Source organism: Amyelois transitella, chromosome 5 (assembly GCF_032362555.1).
Source record: "Amyelois transitella isolate CPQ chromosome 5, ilAmyTran1.1, whole genome shotgun sequence".
In the NCBI taxonomy this organism is placed as follows: Eukaryota; Metazoa; Arthropoda; class Insecta; order Lepidoptera; family Pyralidae; genus Amyelois; species Amyelois transitella.
Genome location: NC_083508.1, coordinates 11475990 through 11498771, shown reverse-complemented (window position 1 = coordinate 11498771; position 22782 = coordinate 11475990). Strand labels below are relative to the sequence as shown.

At 33.8% G+C, this 22782-nt stretch overlaps 1 protein-coding gene across 7 annotated transcripts in view; it reads right to left on the bottom strand.

The window, feature by feature from the left end:
* The window catches only part of LOC106140556 (rho guanine nucleotide exchange factor 15), a 100568-nt gene that overhangs the window by 77492 nt on the left and 294 nt on the right, over positions 1 to 22782 (bottom strand). For 5 of the 7 annotated variants that reach the window (XM_060944428.1, XM_060944434.1, XM_060944432.1 and 2 more), the window contains exon 1: positions 5020 to 5191. The exons of 1 other annotated variant lie outside the window; for it this stretch is intronic. The gene's annotated coding sequence lies outside the window, so the exon portion shown is untranslated. Of the gene's footprint in view, positions 1 to 5019; positions 5192 to 9590; positions 9611 to 22782 lie in introns of those variants that run through there. One more of the 7 variants, XM_060944430.1, reaches the window with a different exon arrangement.

The following is a 22782-nucleotide window of genomic DNA, read 5'->3' as shown; positions in this document are numbered from 1 at the left end:
TTTTCTCGCTCGTGACTCGCATTCCGAACGAATTCTACAACGTCTTGCGGAGGAAAAACTCATTTTGTCTCGCTTCTGTGTGTGCCAAATGTTTGTCGTTTCGAGGTTTCAATGGTCAATACGTGCAATTTGATGATTGACATACATACAAGTAAGTTGCATGTTTTTAGTGTTAGCGGTAAATTTGAACAAAACATGCCAAGTTATTTAGTAAAGCATTTAAGTGAACTTATATATAAAATTCTCGTGTCACAATGTTCGTTTTCGTACTCCTCCGAAACGGCTTGATTCCGATTCTCATAAAATTTTGTGAGCATATTGAGTTGATCTGAGAATCGGCCAACATTTATGTTTCATATCCAATCGTTATAAGGGCTACGTTTACGTTTACCTTTAACGTTTTTTTAACTAGAAATTTCTTAAATATTATTAATATGGTTAATCAAAACAACGTTAGCCGGGACAGCTAATTATTTTATAAAAGTAAAAAAGTTGTAAAAAATATTTTTTTAAGAAATGATTTTAGCTATTGAAAATCTATTAAGTATTTACCACAAAGTACGGAGGAACATGATCTCTTATTAACGAAATGAGAAATTTGATAAAACAAATACTTTCCAATGAAATGTTTACTTGGCAGAAATCGCGCGCGCAATTTCATCTATTGACAAATTATTTCTCCGAGACATATGCTAATTCAATAAAACTGCATGCAATGTTTGCAAATTGACACGGCAAGTCGTGTCAGACAAACAGACGGACGAATGGAAATTGTACATTTTACATATGCATCAGGATGCAGTTGGGCGCGCAGTCAGAATTTGAGTGACTACGCCAGAAGGCTATTCGCAAGTGTTACAAGTGTATTAAGTAAATGCGGTTAAAGTAATAAATAAATTTTAGAGTTCAGATTCTTGTTTATGTCTCTTATTGGATGCAATTTTAATAAACATAATTATAGAATTAGAGTTCGCTGCAGATTTTTATACGGAGGCTTTCATTTGCTTCCGACGATGAACGAAATAATCATTCTTACTTTTTAATCTGATTATTATAAAAGGCTGAATAGATTCCAATTTTTATAAATGCACATGCAATTCAATGAATAACAGTATGAGTTGTATGGCCGCGGTTCGGTGGTGATAGAAGATGAATTTTTGATAAATATTGTATGCCCATACAGCTGAATGTGGCCTGTCAGTCTTTCAAGACTGCTGGCTCTGTCTACCCCACAAGGAATAAACTAAACTAGCTTTCTTTCCCTCATCTTTGGATGTTCCCGGTTGCATCCATCACTATTACGAGTATAAGTAAGGAACATGTATATACCTATTGTATAATGTTCGTCAAAAAGTAACAAGCGACAATTAAAAAAATTACACACAGACAAAACATTTGCATAACAACTCTCCTGTCCAAAATATTACAAAAACGTTGTTCATATTAATTTCATAAATTATTATATCTACATCGCACTTTCTTGCTTATTCAACAGTTAAAATTTCGTCATAGCCTTTAAAAAAGTTAAAAGGTTACAACAATTTTCGGCAGTTAGCCAACATTCGTGTAATGCAAAAAAAAAAAAACACCACATTTCTGTTTCCTTGAATCAGATTAACCACTGTTAATATTACCGGTACAGCGTTATCAGTAACGGGTAAACTTGGGTTTGAAACTGTGAAATAGTAAATCGTCATACCTGATTATTAACATACCAATAGTTATGAACTGATAACAATAACAAGCATTTGGTATCATGAAGAGAATAAACTAAAATGTGTGTGAGAAAATAACACTGCATTATACAGCTAATGATGAGGAACATGGAGCATATAATTATAAGCTCTTCTTCAGAACTATCATAGTTCTCATATGCTAAGGGTGCAAATGGGCAGGCAAAACTGGGAGAAAAATCTTCGAAGATTTGATAAACGTTGAAATCATAAAAAAAACTTGGTCCAGGTAGACCGAGCCGACAATCTCGAAAAGAATAAAGAGCATGTATGTACTTTCACCTGAATGATGGAATTGAGATACAAATAGTGACAGGTTGCTAGCCCATCGCCTAAGAATCCCAAGTTTATAAGCCATTCCCTTTGGTTTAAATATGAACTTATATTAGGTATGTACACAAGCCAATGCCTTTCTTTACACTTTCCTGTCGTGGGCCTGTTGGAAGAAATTTCTCTAGAAATAAGTAGTGCCCTTGTACTGAATTTCTCTTTATTTTAAGTTTTTTTGCTAATTTTTCTTGTTGTACATAAATATATAAATAAATAAACTTATCCCAATCCTTACTAATATTATAATCTAAATTTCAAATTTAGCGCCATAAAAGCGACGAAATTATCACCTCATATTAAAAACAACGAATTAAACGCGACCTACGAAAAGCGACGAATTTAGTGCCACTTAAAAAGAATACAGGTTTTTTTTTGTAGTTGCTAGTGTATTAATAAAATAAAGTGATGATTATTGCCACATAGAAATCGAGTTACCTATAGAACAGTTGCGAAACAAAATATGCGTTATCAGGGATAATTTAGATTTTGATAGAGTACTGGAAACTGATACAAAATTAAGAGAATCATCACGCATAACCATAAAGACATTGATTACTAAGATTAATGAGATAAAGGTTTAAAATTTATTTATATATGATAGTTGGTATTTTGAAATCTCTATCATATATATCGTGGGTATGGTATAGTATGTAAATAAGTATAAACTTTGATCAAGTATTCCTTAAAATTACTGGATAGTTTGAAATAGTTTTATGTGGAAGACACGATGAAGCTAACCATTTTTTAAGGATACATACATATGGTCACGTTTATATTTCTTTTGGGGTAGACAGAGCCAACAGTCTTGAAAAGACTACTAGGCATGTTCAGCAGTTTGACTTTATGATAGAACTAGAGGCCGCCCGCGACTTCGTCCGCATGGAAACCCTATCAATCCCGCGGGAACTCTGGGATAAAAAGTAGCCTATGTGTTATTCTGGGTCTTCAGCTACCTACATACCAAATTTCATGGTAATCGGTTCAGTAGTTTTTGCGTGAAAGAGTAACAAACATCCATACATCCATACAAACTTTCGCCTTTATAATAGTAGTAGGATTGAGATTCAAATAGTGAAAGGTTGCTAGCCCATCGCCTAAAAGAAGAATCCCAAGTTTAATAGCATATGACTTAGTCGCCTTATACGGCATCCATGGGAAAGTGATGGAGTGGTCCTATTCTCTTTTCTATTGGTGCCGGGAACCATACGGCTATATTTACATATATTTTTTAAGGATTTTACAACAAATTACATCAGAACACAACCGATTATGCTACTGAAGCTCTTATTACCATTAACAATTGCTTCGCCCGCGTGAAGTGTTATATGTGCTTCTCCTGACTCAAAATTACATATATATCTTTTATGGAGATCGATTCAATAGTTGTTTGTCGTAAAAGCCGTTTACGACAAACAAACGAAATTATGAAACTGGACGTTACCTACAGGACTCTGAATTCTTTAACACATTAGACATTGTAGGAAACTAGACAATGCCGACCTAAACGTACATATCTATACTAATATTTCTATACTAATATTATAAAGCTGAAGAGTTTGTTTGTTTGTTTGAATGCGCTAATCTCAGGAACTACTGGTTCCAATTGAAAAATTATTTTTGCGTTGAATAGATCATTTATCGAGGAAGGCTTAAGGTTATATAACAGCACGCTGCAACTATAAGGAGCAAAGAAATAATGGAAAATCTGAAAAAACGGGTACAATTATTCATCATGAAGTTGCGGGCACAGCTATTATATAGTATAATATAAGGAATGGTATTATTATAATCTAATACAATAACAACATAGGTATCGTATGAATACCAAGCAATATTGTCAATAGCATTGCAGACCTGAAAATGGACACCTGAGTCAATAACACAGAAGGTACGCCATACTTTTAAATAGGCTCTTTCAATACATTGTCACTCTAAAACTAAAACACACACACATATTCACGTATTTATCCCTTACGGAGAAGACAGAGCCAACATTCTTGAAACGACGCGTTCAGCTAAATATTATTATATGGTCTGATAGTGGAATTAGGGTTCAAACAGTGCCAAGTTGCTAGCCCATCGCCTCTAAAATAAGAATCCCAAGTTAATTAGTCTTTCCCTCTATTGATTTCTACAAACTGCACGGGAAGAGAAGCAGCTGGCAAAAATATGTTTTTTCTTTCCTACCATAAAAGAAAATTCGTTTATTTCCATATTACCATGGTTGCATTGCACAGGTGTAACGCATTGAAATTTTGGAACTACATTTTAAGGCATTAAGTCAAATATTTTGTATTCTTCGCATGTTTTATTTAGTCAATAAATTAATTATGGTTGTAAATAAAACTACATGATAAATGAATTTATTAAAATACATACTAGAAAATACCTTATATGAAAGTCGATACAAGTAAAAGTGATGTTGGTTATTTTTTTTACATACATACATATAATCACGTCTATATCCCTTGCGGGGTAGACAGAGGCAATAGGTTTGAAAAGACTGATGGGCCACGTTCAGCTGTTCGGCTTAATGATAGAATTGAGATTCAAATAGTGGCAGGTTGCTAACCCATCGCCTAAAAAGAATCTCAAGCTTAAAAGCCTATCCCTTACTCGCCTTCAGCGACATCCATGGGAACAAGATGTAGTGGTCCTTTTATTTTTATTTTTTTTTAATCTATATATATTATTTCAAATCATTCCACTACTTACATAAAATTTGCGTGCAGTGAGTGTTTGCAGTGTTAGTTATAATAAAAAGATCAAAGCTCTGTCTAGCCCGCAAAGATCCATCCAAACATGCAAGCAAATACCAAAATTGTACGCCGTTCAAAAGAAAAATCCAGTTTGACGACTTCAATAAGGCAGATTAGCTAAAGGCACATTAGTTTCGAAATAGACAAATTCATCAATAAACGGTTAATACGAGTAACAATCTTTTTTTTAAACTCACCGCGAGAAGCCAGACAATATACTAGTAGCACTGCACGGAACTAATCCAATATAGATCCCTTTATGTGATAAAGAGATGATAGTTCCAGGTCACAACCTATTAGCACTTGGACACTTCACAGATCGTTGAGTTACGGTGACAGGTGACGCGCGCAGGTGCGCGTGCGCGCCGACAGCGGGGAACTGACTGACGCGGCCGCTGACAGGCTTCGTCCGAAGGCTCAGATGACGGAGACGATTTGCGTAATAGACACCCGCTTCGGCCGTATCACATAAACTATCGATTCTATGTATATCGAGTTTTGCCCTCGTCTTCCTAGACGGACAAATGAAATTTGGAAATTTTCATTCTAGTTTAACACAAAGCAAGGTCGCTCCAATACAGAATTCATGAATGTAGCAGATCTTGTTTATATATTTTTGATGACATTATTGTGTTATGGCAGTAGAGTTTCGACCGAACTATGTATATATATATTTGTATTATTTTATAAGAATTGTAAGAATCTATTAAACAGAGTGATATGATTAATGGTTGATTACAAACTATTTTCCTTTTTAATTGCCTCTTGTTTCATAGGTTGCGTGACGGTATATGTAAAAACTGTGGGAAACAACTGAATATGTAAAGGACCATGAACATTTTTGCATTTTTAGAAATCATGTCCAGCAGGAATGACTATTAAACACAGTTAATGCAGACTGTTTGTGATTACAAAACAATCTACGTTTTGTTTTTATAAAATCGCTAATTTATTTCCATTGTCACAGTTAAAGATATGAAGACCTCCCGATTTAGTTGATTAAAATATGGACCTAAACTGAGAAAGTTCTCAACAAATAGACAATTACTCATCATGCGAATGTTGATACTTTGGTAAGTCTAACGTACACAACGCAATGTAATTCTAGGGATTGAAGTGGGCATAATGCATTTTTTAATTAGAACAAAGACAATGAAATAAGCCAGCCGTAGGTGACGATTCACCTTCCGTGTACAAAAGTGAATCCAGTGGTTCAATCCAAAACAATAAAGCAATGTATGACGTTACTAATCAAATTCATTAGCCTAACTTTGAAAGCACGTGTGAAGAGAAATGTCCCAGTCTGGCAACAATGCGGTCGTACCGTTGATACTGTGTGGGTTTCGACTTTAACATTCAGTTTCTATTAGCCGGTCCAACATAAAAATTCAAATTCAAAAATATATTCATTATTATGGTATACTTCATATCACCTAATAATTGTCATATCTTTTGGTTTCACAACATTGGTTGACGACAAATACATTCTTTTGGTTTCACAACATTGTTACAAAGTTTACTGCCGCTTCCAAAGCGTCAGTGCAGAAGAAGCGGTAACAAACTGCACTGGAGCATTTTCTTCAACGTCAACTTCACCAAACTGTTTATTATAATCATTCGACTCTTGGTATCATGATCAAATCTACTAAAGCCAACATAAATATACTTAGATTTATTTGTTACAAACATACATATATAGTACACAGTTGAATGATTATGGTGTACGAAGCCCCTTACAGACAAATTATGATAGACAGATGGTGTAATATGTGAAGGTACGAGCACATAGGGAATGTCTGCTTGAATTTGTAGACGTACTTAACACACTTTAACATAACATAAATTTATTTATATATATTTATTATGCAACTTAAGTGTCTGTGCGTATTTTATAGTTTATTTTATAGGAAGTAATTGGGCATTTGGATTAACAATCACTCTAAAAGGTATCTGTACTGTACGTTGGTTGTGAAATAAAGCAGTAAATCCCTTTTGAGTGATGGATGGTTGGCACGGATAGTTGGAGCTTAACCATTTATCAAAATCCGATATTTTTTTAATTGATTCTGATGAATTTTTATAGAATACAAATTCCACTTTGATTTCTACACTTCATTTTAGATATCATCACAAATAACTACGAATAATACAAAGACAGAGAAAAAGTACAAGTAAATTACACGGTCCGTCAATGAAATAAATGCGAAAAATAACAAGATATGCTAATAACACAAAATAGTAACACTTAACAATAATATATTCAATGATGTGCCACTTAAAAAATGTAACTGACAGGTGAATAGGAAACATTATAAGCGAGATGGAAAGCTGTGAATATTCCCATGGTCGTGACAAATTAAATGTTATCTCATTTTAGTTAATACCGGGTAAAACAATGAAAGACCTGGCTGTGACTGTTATGCAAGATTCTGTAATGGCTTTAGAGTGGGATTTATCGCAGAGAGTGGAGCGATGTACATGATAACAAAAGAGCAATGACATAATTTGTAAATTGTCTTATCATAGTTTTGATGCAGGTGTAATAATTAAATTATTATTAATGGAAATTGTTCCAAACCTTCAAATTCTTAAATTAACTTTGTAGGTATACTTACTTTTAGAAATCTTAACCGAAGATATGTTCTAAAACATGAATGTATTTTTAGATGTTATCTACTAGATTTACATATATAAATGTACGTGGAAATATTAACGTATTTATTGAATTTTAATTACTGGTTTATCATATTTTTCTACAGATAGACACATTCGAAAGCAAATTAAAGAAATATCTTTATTATATCTTTGCTGTTGTTAGCGGATCTCCAGTAACTATCATAAATATTATCATAGTAATATGTCATCGATATGTTTGCATAACATATGAGCGTACGAGTGTAACGTTAATAAATGAAAGTGAATCTAAGATAATACCAACAAAGTACTTTCAAAAAGGCTGAAAATCACCATTTTTAGATTTTGTTCTTATTAAAACGGTATATTTTTTATATTAAGGTTAAGTTCAAAAGGAGTTTAATATTAAACAAACAAAGAAACTAAACTAAATTAAAATAACTTGAAAAATAAAGAAATGGAGATCGTTGGATATTTTTGAAGATAAACGGATCAAATGATCTTTATTTCTTTATTGAAATCGCATAGTTAAAAATTCATTGCTTATATTAGAAAAAATATGCATTATCAATTTATTCATAAATATATTATCGACAATCAAACATGAGTGTGGACGAGGAAAGACAAAGTTGGCAAATATCAAGGTTATAAGAAGCATACGACCAGTTTGCGAGACGTTTGAATACCAGAATACGGAAAATATGTCGATTTTAATAAGACCTAAATCAACGATTAATAGTTAAATGGTAATAATTAACTAATGATATTATTAGTTGATATAAAACTAAGGAAATGCATATCTATATTTTTGGGGAAAAGCGTAAGAAAAAGCATTACATATATCTTTTTCCGCAAAATTCCTTGGATTTTTTAATAATTTGAATATGAACAATCCACATACATATGTATATTTTGCTTTTAACCCTTAAGGAGCAGACAGGGCAAAAAGTCAACAGATTTGAAGGCCGTACGTTAACCTGAATGGCTTAATATAATTAAAGATATAGTAAAAGGTTGCTAACATATCCCTATAAGAAAAATAGTGTAGTTGATGACTTAATGACAATAGTTAATTTTAAAATTTGAAACGGCTATAGAATACCTATACTATTGGTTTTTCAATATTGCTGAGTGATCTGACACGCATATACTCGTATGTTTACCTACAATAAAATCGCTAGTGAGTTTGTTAATTTCACAGTTTCTATAAACAAACGTGCTGATGAGCTGAAAACTAGTGAAGCCGGATTGCAGTTTGCTCCGCAATTAGTTTTGGTATTTACCAAGCATTTAAAATGTCATTACTTTTGTGATGCACGCTCGACTTTGAAACACAGTCGATGATAATAATGATAAAGATATTGAAGAAGATAACTTAGAATTACATGAAGATAAAATAATGATGTCTGGTCTACGAACGAATAAATCTGATGACAAAATACAAACAATAGCCGCAGAGAAACTAAAGGACATTAGCATGCTTAATGTGGGTCCAAGTGAATACTAAACTTAAATTAGGAGCTGTCGTACATAGTTATAAGCAATGTAATGCCATGTTTAATGTATTCAGTGAATCCTTGAAATGAAATTTTCATCAATAGTCCGATTGAGGTTGTGCGTCGAACGATTAATAAGTCAACACAAACATTTTCTTCTAAAACTTTTGAATACCACTATTTCTTTGAATATATTCACTCTTTCCTTGAAAATTGTATTGGGAAATAGAGACGACTAGGGGGAATTTCAGATTATAGCAATTTGTATAATAAAAGAATTGGCCAGAGCCAATTGGGTGGGGTTGCATTTCAAGAAAAATTTTAAGAAAGAAATCCACGAATTCTTGGTGCTGAGATAATTTTATGAGCTTTTAGAGTTACATGAACATTTTGCCATAGAAGCATTCGCGTGAATCGGGCCGTAACGGGAATCTGCAGCTGGCAGCAAAATGTGATTATTTTTATTTCCACCACCGGTTTAACGCCCAAGATATCAAGCGATACTAGCCAAAATTATTACTCATAAAATAAACATAATTTTAATTATGCAGATGGTTCTTGAATCAAAGCGAAAATTTATAACAAAATTATACTTTCAAAACCATTCAAAAATATAACTGATGTTATAAAAATCATACCTGATATTGGAACAGATCTCATTGGCCTCCAGTAATGAGGTAATGCTTGACCGGCAAACCGCAAAGTGATGAGGATTTTTCGCGATCGTGACTTCATTGTGTGTGCATACGGCATTTGAATTCTGATAAGCAAAAACCAAACGCAAGGATTTCTAGAGATCAGCCAAATTCTACGAGACAGTGAACAGGTTTAAGGAGCAAATAATTACGCAATTATTACGCTAGCTGCTTTCACTGGCACGCCACCCTTGCAAGCCTTTTACCACTCGGCTGTCAAAGATGTCAAGAAAAAAAAAAATGAAAGCGGCTCTGTTACCACCTTGAGCGGCAACCAATACTCGAAAGGTGTTAATTAATACTGTCTAATTCAAATGAAGTTGGATCACGTACACGTGTGTACAGGGCCGAATTTGTGATTCTGGTGGATATGCAAACTTGTCCCAGGGTTAGTGGCGCATTTACGTGTTGAGGTGAAATCAATTCGCGATGTTGGTAAAAAATATAGTGTCGTTAAACTTGGTTAAATTTTGAAAAAAGAAGTAGAATAGGCCTTCGGAAATGGACTGCAAAGAGATGAAAACACAAGCACCAACGAGAATGGATGATAACAGAGTAGATTTGGGAATTATAGTGGATAATTCCGTACTGCATGTTACAGCTGTATTGGAATTGCAATGACACGTCTGAATGGAAATGTCCTTGCGCGACACTGGAAAGCTAATGCTGACTTTGTTTTGCAACGTTCGCTCGTAACGGACGATGTCCAGCGCATACTTTATTTGTCCATTTTGTGTCTCAAGTGACACATTTAGGCGGCATTAAATATAATCATTGCATGATGATCGCATTAATTTATTGCCTAACAGAGAAATCGTCGCGTGCGCACGTGAATAAGTTAGGGCCCATCAATTAGAAGGGTCCGTCGTAGAGAAAATTATCTTCATTTTCATTGACTATTAACTTAACTCTCGGGATTAAATAAAAATTTAATTTTGTTCCATTTTTAAATTTACGGTCACATTACGATTATTAAGAAGGGGTAAAGGTGATCCTAATCATATTCTATAATGTACGCTAATCATCATTGTAACAAAACATTAATAACCATTTATTGACTCAATCAACAGCTCGTTAAAAATCATCTGATAGATTCCAAAAATATTAAATTTATTTATCTTTAATTCTTATTCTCTTATGTAGATTTTCGTCTTTTGGCAGACTAGCCTCAAAAACGGCAAACAACTTTTCTGTAATTTCTATATTTAGACCAACTTGTAGCTGAGAGTCAACAAACCTTTAGGTGCTTAACCTTATAATAAGGCTACGTGCTTCGCCGGCAAACATAATGTTCGACCATATACGACCTGTTGACGTTGGGGCCTCTGAATGTGGACTATGGGTAGCATGTGAGGCACTTTGAGAGAGAAGTCAGCTTTTGCACGCCTCAATGCCTATGCTTTTCACTTGCTTAAAAACTGTCACTTTGTGAACTTAAGCCTCTTTCTTCTTTCATTATGACTTCATTGTCCATCCGTTGTCTTTCTACAATTCAGTTTGAACTTAAAGCGTAAACAAAATTTGTGCATCATCATGAATTTTACGTTTAATAAGAAAATCACAATATTGATCAAAGATAAAGTCAATCGACTAAAGCACAAAATGTTAAATAAGATAATAAGTATTGTCATCTACAGCAGCTAGTTCCCATCGGTAACCGAATAATGACCTGGATCCATTTTTGTTCCGTTACAAACAAATTAACTTAAAAATGGAATACAGCCAAGCATGTTAAAAGGATTTTCTGGGTTAAATAAGCCATTCATTAAAGTATTTGTTTTGTTAATTCGTCGTTGACTGTTTGTATTGGAGACACAATATGAAATTCGTTACATTCAGAAATATTCCGCACAGTGTATTCTGCTGATAACACTGCTCAAATAAGAGGCCAACCCATGTTCATAAGGCTTCCAGGACTTAACACTGACACTGGTCCTCAAAAATAGTAAATTCCCATCACTAAAAATAAAACCAATTCAAGTTACGTGAAAGCTTTAAATAAGAAAGTGGTAAATAAAACTCAATCCAATTAATGTTCAGTGTGTTTTTTTTTCAATCATGAATATCTTGCAAATAACGGTGACCTTATTCGTAAGGATGCGTCTTCCATTACAAAGCTTCGATATGAGAATGAAATGAGACAAAAACCATGAGATTTTCTGACAGCAAATTAAGAATTTTTGTAATTCAACCTAAAGAGAAAGACCATGGGGACCATGATTCTTAGAGTTCGCTCAAAGTTGGAAATTCCATCAGTGAAGTGAAACAGATGCACAGAGGGTGTTTTGTTATGCGATATGCTAAATTGGAGGCGGTCGTTGACCGCTGGCTGCGCGGTGCACGCGGTCTCATCGCGTTTTGCAGATGTGCTGTTACATGAATTATGACTTCATTGTGTGGTTGTTGTTAGGTTCTGCTTTCAATATTGTCCACGAAAATTCCGTATTCGTTAATAACGTTAAATTTAACGACTATCTATTCAATACGGATTCTTCTCTTAAACTCTTAAATAAGCTGTCGTGAAAGCAACGTGTGTAATGCATTTCCAAACTAAAATATATATTTTTCTTGTATTTCCTGTGCATCAATTTATCATCGTTATAATATAATTTGATTGATGATAAAATGAAGGCAAAAATACCATCACTTCAAGCGTTATGCGCACACGCAGAAGAATTTGTAGATAAGTACTGCAGACATCCGGTGGGCGCATCCAATTTGCCGGTCCATTGCAAGCGTTGATAGCTCAAAGCTATGCATTAGCTCTCTTTGATGCAAAAAGTGTATGGAAGGATGCAGTAGATGCAGATACGAATGCTTTTTATGATAATATTGCAACGGAAACAACAAACAATGAGTGAACAATACAACATTGATATGAACGAGTCCAGTACGTTAAAACATAATTTATAGACACTTCAAAAATAGGGCTTTAAAAACTTGAATGTAATTTTTTTATAACGATTGTTAGATTTTGTTTTATTTTTCTTTACTACCAACGGGTTAATTCACCAATCAATTCAATTCAATCCAATGCGATAGGCATTGAGTTAATTGTTTCTAATTCATTAATACCTTACGCTTTAATATGAATGTAAAAAAAATTCAAGAAATATAAGTATGAAAAAAAAAAAACTAAAAAACTACGCTTTTATTGCTAATCAAACTAAAAAATAGAAAATAAAAATTAATGACAAAGGAATTCAGTAGTAGCAAGTCGAACAATCAGTTATAGTCAGTTGTAGTAGTAATTACCTCGGATTAAAATTATAACAAAATTAAATTTATAAACAAAACAATTTAAATCAGAGTAAAAAGCGTGGGCTGCCTGATGTAGTAAATATTAAAATCATTCTATTATCATATATTTATGACAAGAGAGTTATGAAAATGAAGTAAAATGCACCCCACGCTTTTTAATCTGATTTAAATTGTTTTGTTTATAAATTTAATTTTGTTATAATTTTAATCCGAGGTAATTACTACTACAACTGACTATAACTGATTGTTCGACTTGCTACTACTGAATTCCTTTGTCATTAATTTTTATTTTCTATTTTTTAGTTTGATTAGCAATAAAAGCGTAGTTTTTTAGTTTTTTTTTAAACTATTATTTATTTTCTATTTTTTAGTTCGATTTGCAATAAAACGGGTAGTTTTTTAGTTTTTTTATACAATTATTTTTTGGAAGTTAACACTTCTGGTATAACTATCTTACTAGAAAAGACTTTCGCAACCATGCGCCCATCGCCGGAGGTTTTCACAACTAACTTTCTTAAAGTTATATGTGGCCTGATTGGATTAAATCTCATAATATTCTCATCATCATGATTCTTTTTAAGGCGATGGGCTTGCAACCTGTCACTATTTGAATCTCAATTCTATCTTAAAGCCAAATAGCTGAACATGGCCTATCAGTCTTTACAAGACTGTTGGCTCTGTCTACCCCGCAAGGGATATAGACGTGATTATATGTATGTATGATGATTGTTAAACCCAGTTGAAAAGAATTTTATAGTGATAAATCACTGTTAATAATATTTTTGACCATCCAGCAAACGTAATAATTTTCGATTGTGGCCTTGCCAGGAATCAAACCACAAGATTAAGAGGCAGATTGATACAGGAACAAAAATATTTCAAACATACCTCCACTGCCTTTACAACCAGGAACGCAACAAAGTTTATCTGAAGACATCGTGGCACTTTTGTTGTAAAATCTGTCTTTCACAAAAACAAACACAAACTTGGGACTCCTATCTATACATATAATAAATCTGTAGAAGGGTCAATTCTGCACATTGAAAATATTGAAAAAATAAATAGCAGGGGGTGTTACTGGATCGATACCAAACACAAATATGTGATTAAAAAAATTTTTGTCTGTCTGTCTGTATGTTCAGGCATCACGTGAAAACTAACGGTTCGATTTTGATAAAACTTGGTATAATTATACCTTATTATCCTGGGCATAAAATAGGATACTTTTTATCCTGGAAAAATACGAAGAAAAAAAAATCTTAATTTTTCAGTTTATCCAAAGACGTTGTTCTGTAGAACCGCGAACACACGTTGCGTTACCCGCAGTGGATTCAGCGCCGTAATTTATAGCGCCGAAAGTCGGAATTAGCTTGAACCGTTTGCGGCACACGCGGGCCGCTACTAATTACTATGAAAAAAAATCTTTAGTCCGATCAATCTAGACATTCGAAGCTACATTAATTCCCACCAAGGTCAAAATGAGTATAATTGTTTAAAACACAATCAAAAGCATTATTTTAAAATTCCCCATGATTCCGGTTTAAGGAAAAAAATTTACCCAAGGTCAAAGGTAAAAAATGGGTGTTTCGCGATTTTCTTCAAAACGGTAAGTTTTTCAAATCGGAAAATTACCTCAGACATAAATTGTAGATCATTAAGTTATCTATAAAAAAGGTATCAATATTTTTTTTAATAAAGCTACCGTTTCTGAGATATAACGGTGCAAAAAGTTGCAAGCGTCATAATATGCACACGTTTCCACGCCACCTCTGAGGTAGTGTACTATTAGCGGGTTTTTTTTAACATTTTTTATTATTAAACTTGAAAAAGTCTGAAATAGGTTAAAATAAACACGTGTTTTCACTACCAGTGGCACTCAAGACTAAATTTCGCATTTATTGTTTTAAAAAATTAGAGTAACCTAAGTGAAGAAAATAATCTTAGGACAATAATAGAGATTACAATTAAATCAAATTAAAACTAAAACTACTTATAAAAAGAAAGAAAAAAGATGACTACAAACTAAAATTTAATTTATAAATTGTACAGTCCCTGCATAGTATCAACATGCGGGAGTGTGCCCAGAAGGCTGGCAGCATTGCCAATTTGAATGGCAATGCTGATTCTCTGAGCCAGATAATTTCCAGCTCTCCGGTCAAGAGATACTCAATCAGCTTTTTCGACAATTGTCAGAAAAGCTGACGGGCAGATAGGCCCCCCGGTCCCAGAGTTTCTACCCCAAAACGTTCAAAAGTATAGGTATTACCGATACCTACATATTTGCGCCTTTTGAGGTTTTTTGCCTCATTTGAAGCAGAACCGGCCTTAGATTTAGTAACATGAAGATGAGACGGCGCAAGTGTGTCGACACAAGTAGTATCCCACACCAAAGGCCGCCCCAATCTCCAGGGTACCAAAGTCATACCATCCGGTCTCTTGGCATGATCCCGAGCCAGACCGTTTGGTTCTAGAACGGCTGGAAAATGGATGGTGGCAAGAGCACGGAGGATTATATTATTTAGGGCGGCATGGCGCCCTAAACGGCTGGCACTCCTAGGGCATGAGAGGCCGTGGTGACCATAGCCGTCAACGGTATCCCCGCAAGGACTACTATTATTAAAGACTAACGGTATTTCATGTGTTGAGCATTCTGAGATAAAGCAGGTATACGACCCTAGCCAAGTACAGAGAGACAGATGTTGTCTCAAGGTTTCACTATAGTATAAATGAAGGGACTGGGTTTCATTATACTTATGTATATTTTATATTTTGAATTCAAGTTAAAATTACCGACAGAACAATATTTTTACTTATATTACTGCTACACATAGTATATACGAGACGTGCTTATGCATATTATGACGCTTGCAACTTTTTGCATCGTTATATCTCAGAAACGGTAGCTTTATTGAAAAAAAATATTGATTCCTTTTTATAGATAACTTTATGATCTACAATCTATGTCTGAGGTAATTTTCCGATAAAACTTACCGTTTTGAAGAAAATTGTGAAAAACCTATTTTATACCTTTGACCTTGGGTAATTTTTTTCCTTAAACCGGAATAATGCTTTTGATTGTGTTTTAAACAATTATACTCATTTTCAGCTTGATGGGAATTAATGTAGCTTCATTTTTATTTTTTGGTCTAAATTGACCGGACTACTTACTACAGAACGCGAACTCAACAGCAGTAGCTTAAAAGAGGGATCTCCTTAATTATTATAGGCCTAGCCGTAATTGGGTCCAATAGATATTTATAAGATGTCATTGTCAGAGTTACTCAAAATGGAGAAATAAACCATCCGCGCGGACGGAGTCGCGGGCGGAAGCTAGTCTCAAATAATAAGGTACTTTTTACAGGAGTCCTATCTCAAAATATCTGCACAACACAGTAAACACAGTCAGAGTCCAATCTCAGATGATAAAATCACACGAATATCCGGAAGAACAAAGCTCGACTCAATGGAAGATTCCAAACTCCAAATAACGACAAGTTATCAGCACAAAACAAAGTGCAAATAGGTAAATACACAGGCACCGGTAAAAAACAACAGAAAGAAAGTTTACAGGTGTTCGAATCGAATTCAATCAAAACTTACTGCAAAACTTATTTGACATAAAAAACGTCACTCATTTTCCAAACGAGTATTACAGTGTTGCTATTATAAATAGGCAAAAGATACCTAATGTTAATTCAAGAATTGCATTAATATGTTAAATACGTATTAAATATCGCAAAGTTCTATAGGTAGTAACTTTATTCTTGTATTTTTGTAAATTTAGTTGTTCAATTTTCATTTATTACTTTTGTTTTATTACTTATATATTTTTTATTGTTTTAAAATATTCTACTATGGTTTCTAATGGTAATTCTAAATGGAGCAATGCGATGAAATAAAAAAGCCTCAGGTTAATAGTAACATTATATGGAAATATATTACATCTCTTTTTGACTCATTATACGTCAGAACTTCTTGGTTTCTTGTATGGAGATTACTGGCACTGGTGCTATCTCTGTCTCTCTTACTCTCATACGAAGGATCTAAAAATGAATTTATTAATCCTGGCAGTTTTAATAAGGATAATGAGAAACTCTTATCAAAATATTGCATTGTCATCGGTCCTTGATACGTGTGCAAAGTTCCAAGTTGATCAGACGTTTAGAAATCAGTGAAAATTAAGCTCAAAGATTCCGTTACATACATACATACATACATACATACAACCCAAGCTAATAAAAGCGTAGTAAAAAAAGGTTGACTACAGGGATGCATCATTGCATAACATCGATAAGATAAAACCGTTCAGATACGCATAAATCGAGAAATAAATTGCCAATGATCGATATTACGTGATGGTAGATTGTAAATAATGGTTCAATATGCAAATGAAAGAGAGAGTAACTACCTACAGAGCAATGATACATTTTTTATTCATATCATGGTTATAGCTCCTAGCAGTAGGTAATAAAAAAGTGAATTAGAATTGCGTAATTTGTCTCTGCTTTAATTAGCTGACAGTTTTGATATAATATGACGAATTTTGCAAGATGGTTTATCAAGTTAGAAGTTATTACAAACTTGAGTTACATTGCAACATGTATCCTTGTTTGAAGTTGGATCATATTATTTCGGTACACAAAAATGTGGAATTTGGAGTAAACCAAAATAAGAGAGAACGATGGTTTGGGAAGACTTTTTTACAATCAACAACAACACTACCCTAATTCGCCCCTATTACCACGTCTTAAAATTCCGTGCCGGGTAACTTATCATGCGGTTGGCTGTACAGACGGCCTAGAGAGACGAAGTTTTACTGAAAATTATAACATTACAGACAAAGTGAAAGTAAGATTTTTTTCTTCAGAATTTGTACTTAGTGACTATGTACAAAGTTTTCGTTTAAATAAGTCATATTTATTACATTTTGCGATAAGGCCGTCTTTTACATATTCGTCCTAATAACATATACTTGTACATTTTATTAGGATACATTTGTCATTGTTGTGAGAAAGATTTATCAAGCGTTCGTGCGATCTGTGACGAGCATGCTTACAACATAACAGGATTATCCAAGATATACACTAACCTCCATAGTAGGCTATGTGACAAATTGCTTTACCCTTGATATTGCGAGATTCGCATGCCACAGATTAAGGGCGCGATTAGGTCGCTCGTGACTATGTCATAAGCAATGGTAGCAACATACTATTATAATATATATACTACACATACATGTGACCACGCCTCTATAAGTACATACTTTGAAGAGCATAGAATAGATCAAAGAAGAGAAATATATGTATATCTACTACCGCTTTCAAAGCGCGTGTATAGAAGAAGCGGCAGAACAAACTACACTGCAGCGTTTTAGCTGGACGTCAATTTATAAAGATCTCTTAAATGTAAATCATAGACGCATGCACATTGTCTACATTAAAAAAAAATACAATAAGTATAAAATGAATGATTAGACATATTCATGTCTTGTCCCAAGGGATAAAGACGTGCTCATATGAATTGAATTTCAATACCTACATCAATTTTAGGGTAGTCAAATACTTACATACCTGCTGCTATATCTTTAGATTCATCCACATTGTTCATCATATATTCGTAGTACTTAGAAGTTCCCTAAACTGTAACAGGAAAGGAAATATCGTGCCACGCGGGATAGATGTAATCTCTGCCTACCTCTCTAGCATCTAAGTAGCTCTTGATCTGATATCTTGATTTATAATATTCACATAGTTATAACTATAAGTTTACAAACCTACGGATAAATTCTAAAACTGGATATCATGTCTAGGTCAACGGATACGAATATCCGCCATGTATTAGTTATACTCGTATTAAATCATTTATTCTATTAGGCTCATTCAAGGTTTAATTAAATTAAAACTGATCAAATGTCATGTCAATGTACCTACATAAGTAACCAAAGCTGCAGCCAAAATCTAGGGTATAATAATATAATAGAATAAAATAGATTTATTTTCAAAATTGGATACAAGGTATCGCTTATTGACGTCACATCACTTAAATCTAATTATAAATACTACCGCTTCCAAAGCGCATGTGTAGAAGAAGCGGCGGAACAAACTACACTGCAGCATTTTCATCGGTCGTGAATTTACAAATATAGATCTCTTAAAACTACATTAAAAACATGAATGAATGTAGGACAAATAATAAAATAAACAAACAAATGTTTCAACATTCATCAATCTTTAGTCTATCCCAAGTTACTATCATTTTCCAATCGTATTAAATTTAACAGGTAGTAGTAATTAAACTAATTTGGCATGTAAGATCTAAAGAGTACGGACGGAAGAGCATTGATAGAGCATCATGTTGGGCAAACGGTGCTAATTGTGCCAAGGCAATCCCTGGTGGGTGCACTAGTTAATAGCTGGTTATGGGCACTGTGCGAAATGGAATGGTGTGAAGTTGGAAAACGGAATTGTTGCGAAAGTTAAGCTCTTAACATTTCTTTACAAGGGTATATACGTCCGAGATATAAAAAGAGAATTTATTAACAATGTTTTTAGAACTATTTTCAATTGCGTAGGTATTGGACCCAACTTTGTATTGTTTACACGGGATCATTTTGAGATGGAGGAGATTTGCAATATTTATAGTAAGTACCTAGGGATAAAAGCAAATGGAGATGGTGTTTTGAATTTGAACGGATGACAAAATTTTGTTCATGATACAATATTCCAGACAACAGACTCATATTATTCTATGAATCAGGCAGAAAAGTAGGACGATTATAAAGTTTACAATATTAAACATATCTAAACCACCCACCAATTCTTGTCACATAAATCCTTCATGTTCAGTTTCCAATGTTGATTAAATATGACATTTAAATCGGTGTATTTAATAATGTGTTCTGAAGTTAGGCCATTCAAAATAAACTGCCCCTTCTGTCATGACCGCAAAATAAGTACATTATATATTTGACGTCAAAGTTTAATCTGTCGATAGTTTCAATACCTAGAGAATATCCAAGTTCCGCCTCAGACAACCTCAAGAAACCGTATTAACGGTTAAAGTATGACTCAGTTGAAATTGTTTGTTATTTACACAGTAATTAGCAAGTCTACCGTTATTTCATTAGACACATTTTCTTCTCGAAAATGTCAACCCAAGGTGGCGCTAGTAACGGCTACAAAAAAAATTAAATTTACGGGATAAATTTATGATATGACTCAGAACACTAGTAAATTTTTAAACTAGTAGAAACTGTCCCAAAACTGCTTTAGGCAGTATCCACTAAGTATTTTTAGACATATTCACAATGGCCATTTATAAGTTTATACGAATGAATTTAGAAGATTCATGTTTCAAGACAGCTAATAAAATCTTAAAACCATAAGAAAGACACACGAGTTAAGGTCAAGATAAGATTTTAAGTCGTCTACGGCAATTTTTTTGATAAAATCATGACTTGGCCATTTGATGCTACACTGAACATCAGTTGACTGACCGTCGCCAACCCGCGAGTGAAGTCAAAAATGATGTACTCGAAGAGGCAGATACAGTAATCATCATCATGATTTTCAAAAAACAACACATAAACGAACCGCATTCCATGCACATAGAGATGGATATACAACACCGACCTTGTAATTTCGAAAATTGTATAAAATTAGTGCCGTGTGGTTCCCGGCACCAATACAAAAAAGAATAGGACCACTCCATCTCTTTCCAATGGATGTCGTAAAAGGCGACTAAGGGATATGCTTACAAACTTGGGATTCTTTTTTAGGCGATGGGCTAGCAACCTGTCACTATTTGAATCTCAATTCTATCATTAAGCCAAATAGCTGAACGTGGCCATTCAGTCCTTTCAAGACTGTTGGCTCTGTCTACCCCGCAAGGACCGGAATATCTTGCAAAATAAGACATTTGGCGTTACAACATACACTTGTGTTATGAGATGATGTTATTCCTATAATCGGACCCTACAAACTCGTGCAAGGTCACTGTTGCGATATGGCAGTTTTCATAAGATTTTTTTTAAATACACAGATAGGTAGTGTATATTAATCAACGAGGGGAAAGTCCCTTTTCCCGACATCTTTTTCCTCTGTATTTCCATCCATTCTTTGTCGAATCTTATTTAGAGTCACCTAAGCTCGTTTTGAGTCCTCTTTTTTACTCTCGTCATCTACAATATTGATGATACGATTAGTTTTGAGTGCTTTCGTCAGACATTAGTTCGAAGAAATAAGAAATAAATCACAAGAAGCGTAGCTATCCATAGCTAGCTAAGCTCGTGTAAACTAGGCATATCAAACACATTTGACATTCAGCATCATAGTAAAACCTGTTGTTGAGTCACAGGCACCGCGTATCCCGCATCAAGACACCGAAGCTTTTGCAAATAAGGTAAAATAAAATGAAAGCCACCTTGTTGGACTAGGTTCGATCGTGATCGTGCGGTATTGAGTCATGGGGAAGACGGAATTTCTGGTTATCATGTTTCCTTAGTAATATTGGACATTATTATTTAAAAAGTTAACTTGGTTAAGAAAGTCAGAAACATTTTAAAAAAATTTATATTTATCAACAACACATCACAATTGAGGGAGGTGGTCTCTGCCTACCCCTCCAGGAAAGAGGCGTGATTTTATGTAAGTATGTATGTTACACATCACAATTTATATATATTTCCCATGGAAGACGTAAAATGCGACTAATGGAAAGGCTAATAAACTAGGGATTATTTTTGTGGGCTTTAGGCTAGCAACCTGTCACTATTTAAATCTCAATTATATCATTAAGCTGAATATGATCTCCCAGTTTTTTCAAAACTGTTGTACTGTTTTTTCTTCCTGGCCAGAGGTACAAGACTATATGTATGTATGTATTGTCAAGTTAGTATCTCAAAATACAAGTCTTGAATTTATTTCTGGACGGTTTAATATGTGGGTTGTCTTATATAATAATTAAAGTTAATCAGAGAAAAATACAAATAAGTACTTTCATAAATAAATTCAGTGAAGTTATAAATAAGAAAAAATTTACACAAGTTCAATTAGTGACTGAAATTATTCCCAAGTTAATCTTTAGATTTTTTGACTAAATACAATATATTATGTATTTAGTCAAAAATTCTATGGTTTGTATGTTAAACATTATGAAAGATCCCTTCATGGGATAAGTCCGCCATTGCAAGTGATTTGTTTCTTTTATAACTATGTACTATTTTCTTGTTACTGTGTAAATTTCTATGCAATAAAGATATTACATACATACATAAGAAAATTGTATATTTTATTCATGTCACCAGCGAGCTTAGGGGAAGGAGGTAACAACCCAACCGGGATTACAGTCAAGAGTATGATTCATCAGAATAAAATTCATTAAAAAATTTATTTCACTTATGAATGAAGCTAGTAAATTTAGTTTAACATCAACAGAAATGATGGAGCAAATGTTATATATTTTTCAAATTCTTAATTAAAAGCTATCAAACCAGTAGAAACTTGACAGCAGCTTTTAACAGCCTATGTTTTTCATGCGGTAGTGTGCTTGCAAGAGACATTGAAGGTTGCAAGATCGAAGGGATTCAATCCCGGGACCTTCAATGTCTTTGACACTTCTGGTTAAAAAGCCAGGGCATGATAAAATTCTACTTCTTTCTGATAGCTCTGGGTCTTGGATGTTTAAGATCATTATATTTCATTACATAATGAGTATTTATGTAAAATTGAAATACTTTTTTGAGTTAGTATGTAAGACTGCCATGCTATTAAATAATTTAGATTTTTTTTAATATATGGGTAGGTATTCATGTATACTTGTATACAACATTGGAACAAAGAACTTACGGTTTTAAATGCTGAGGATCTATTCACTT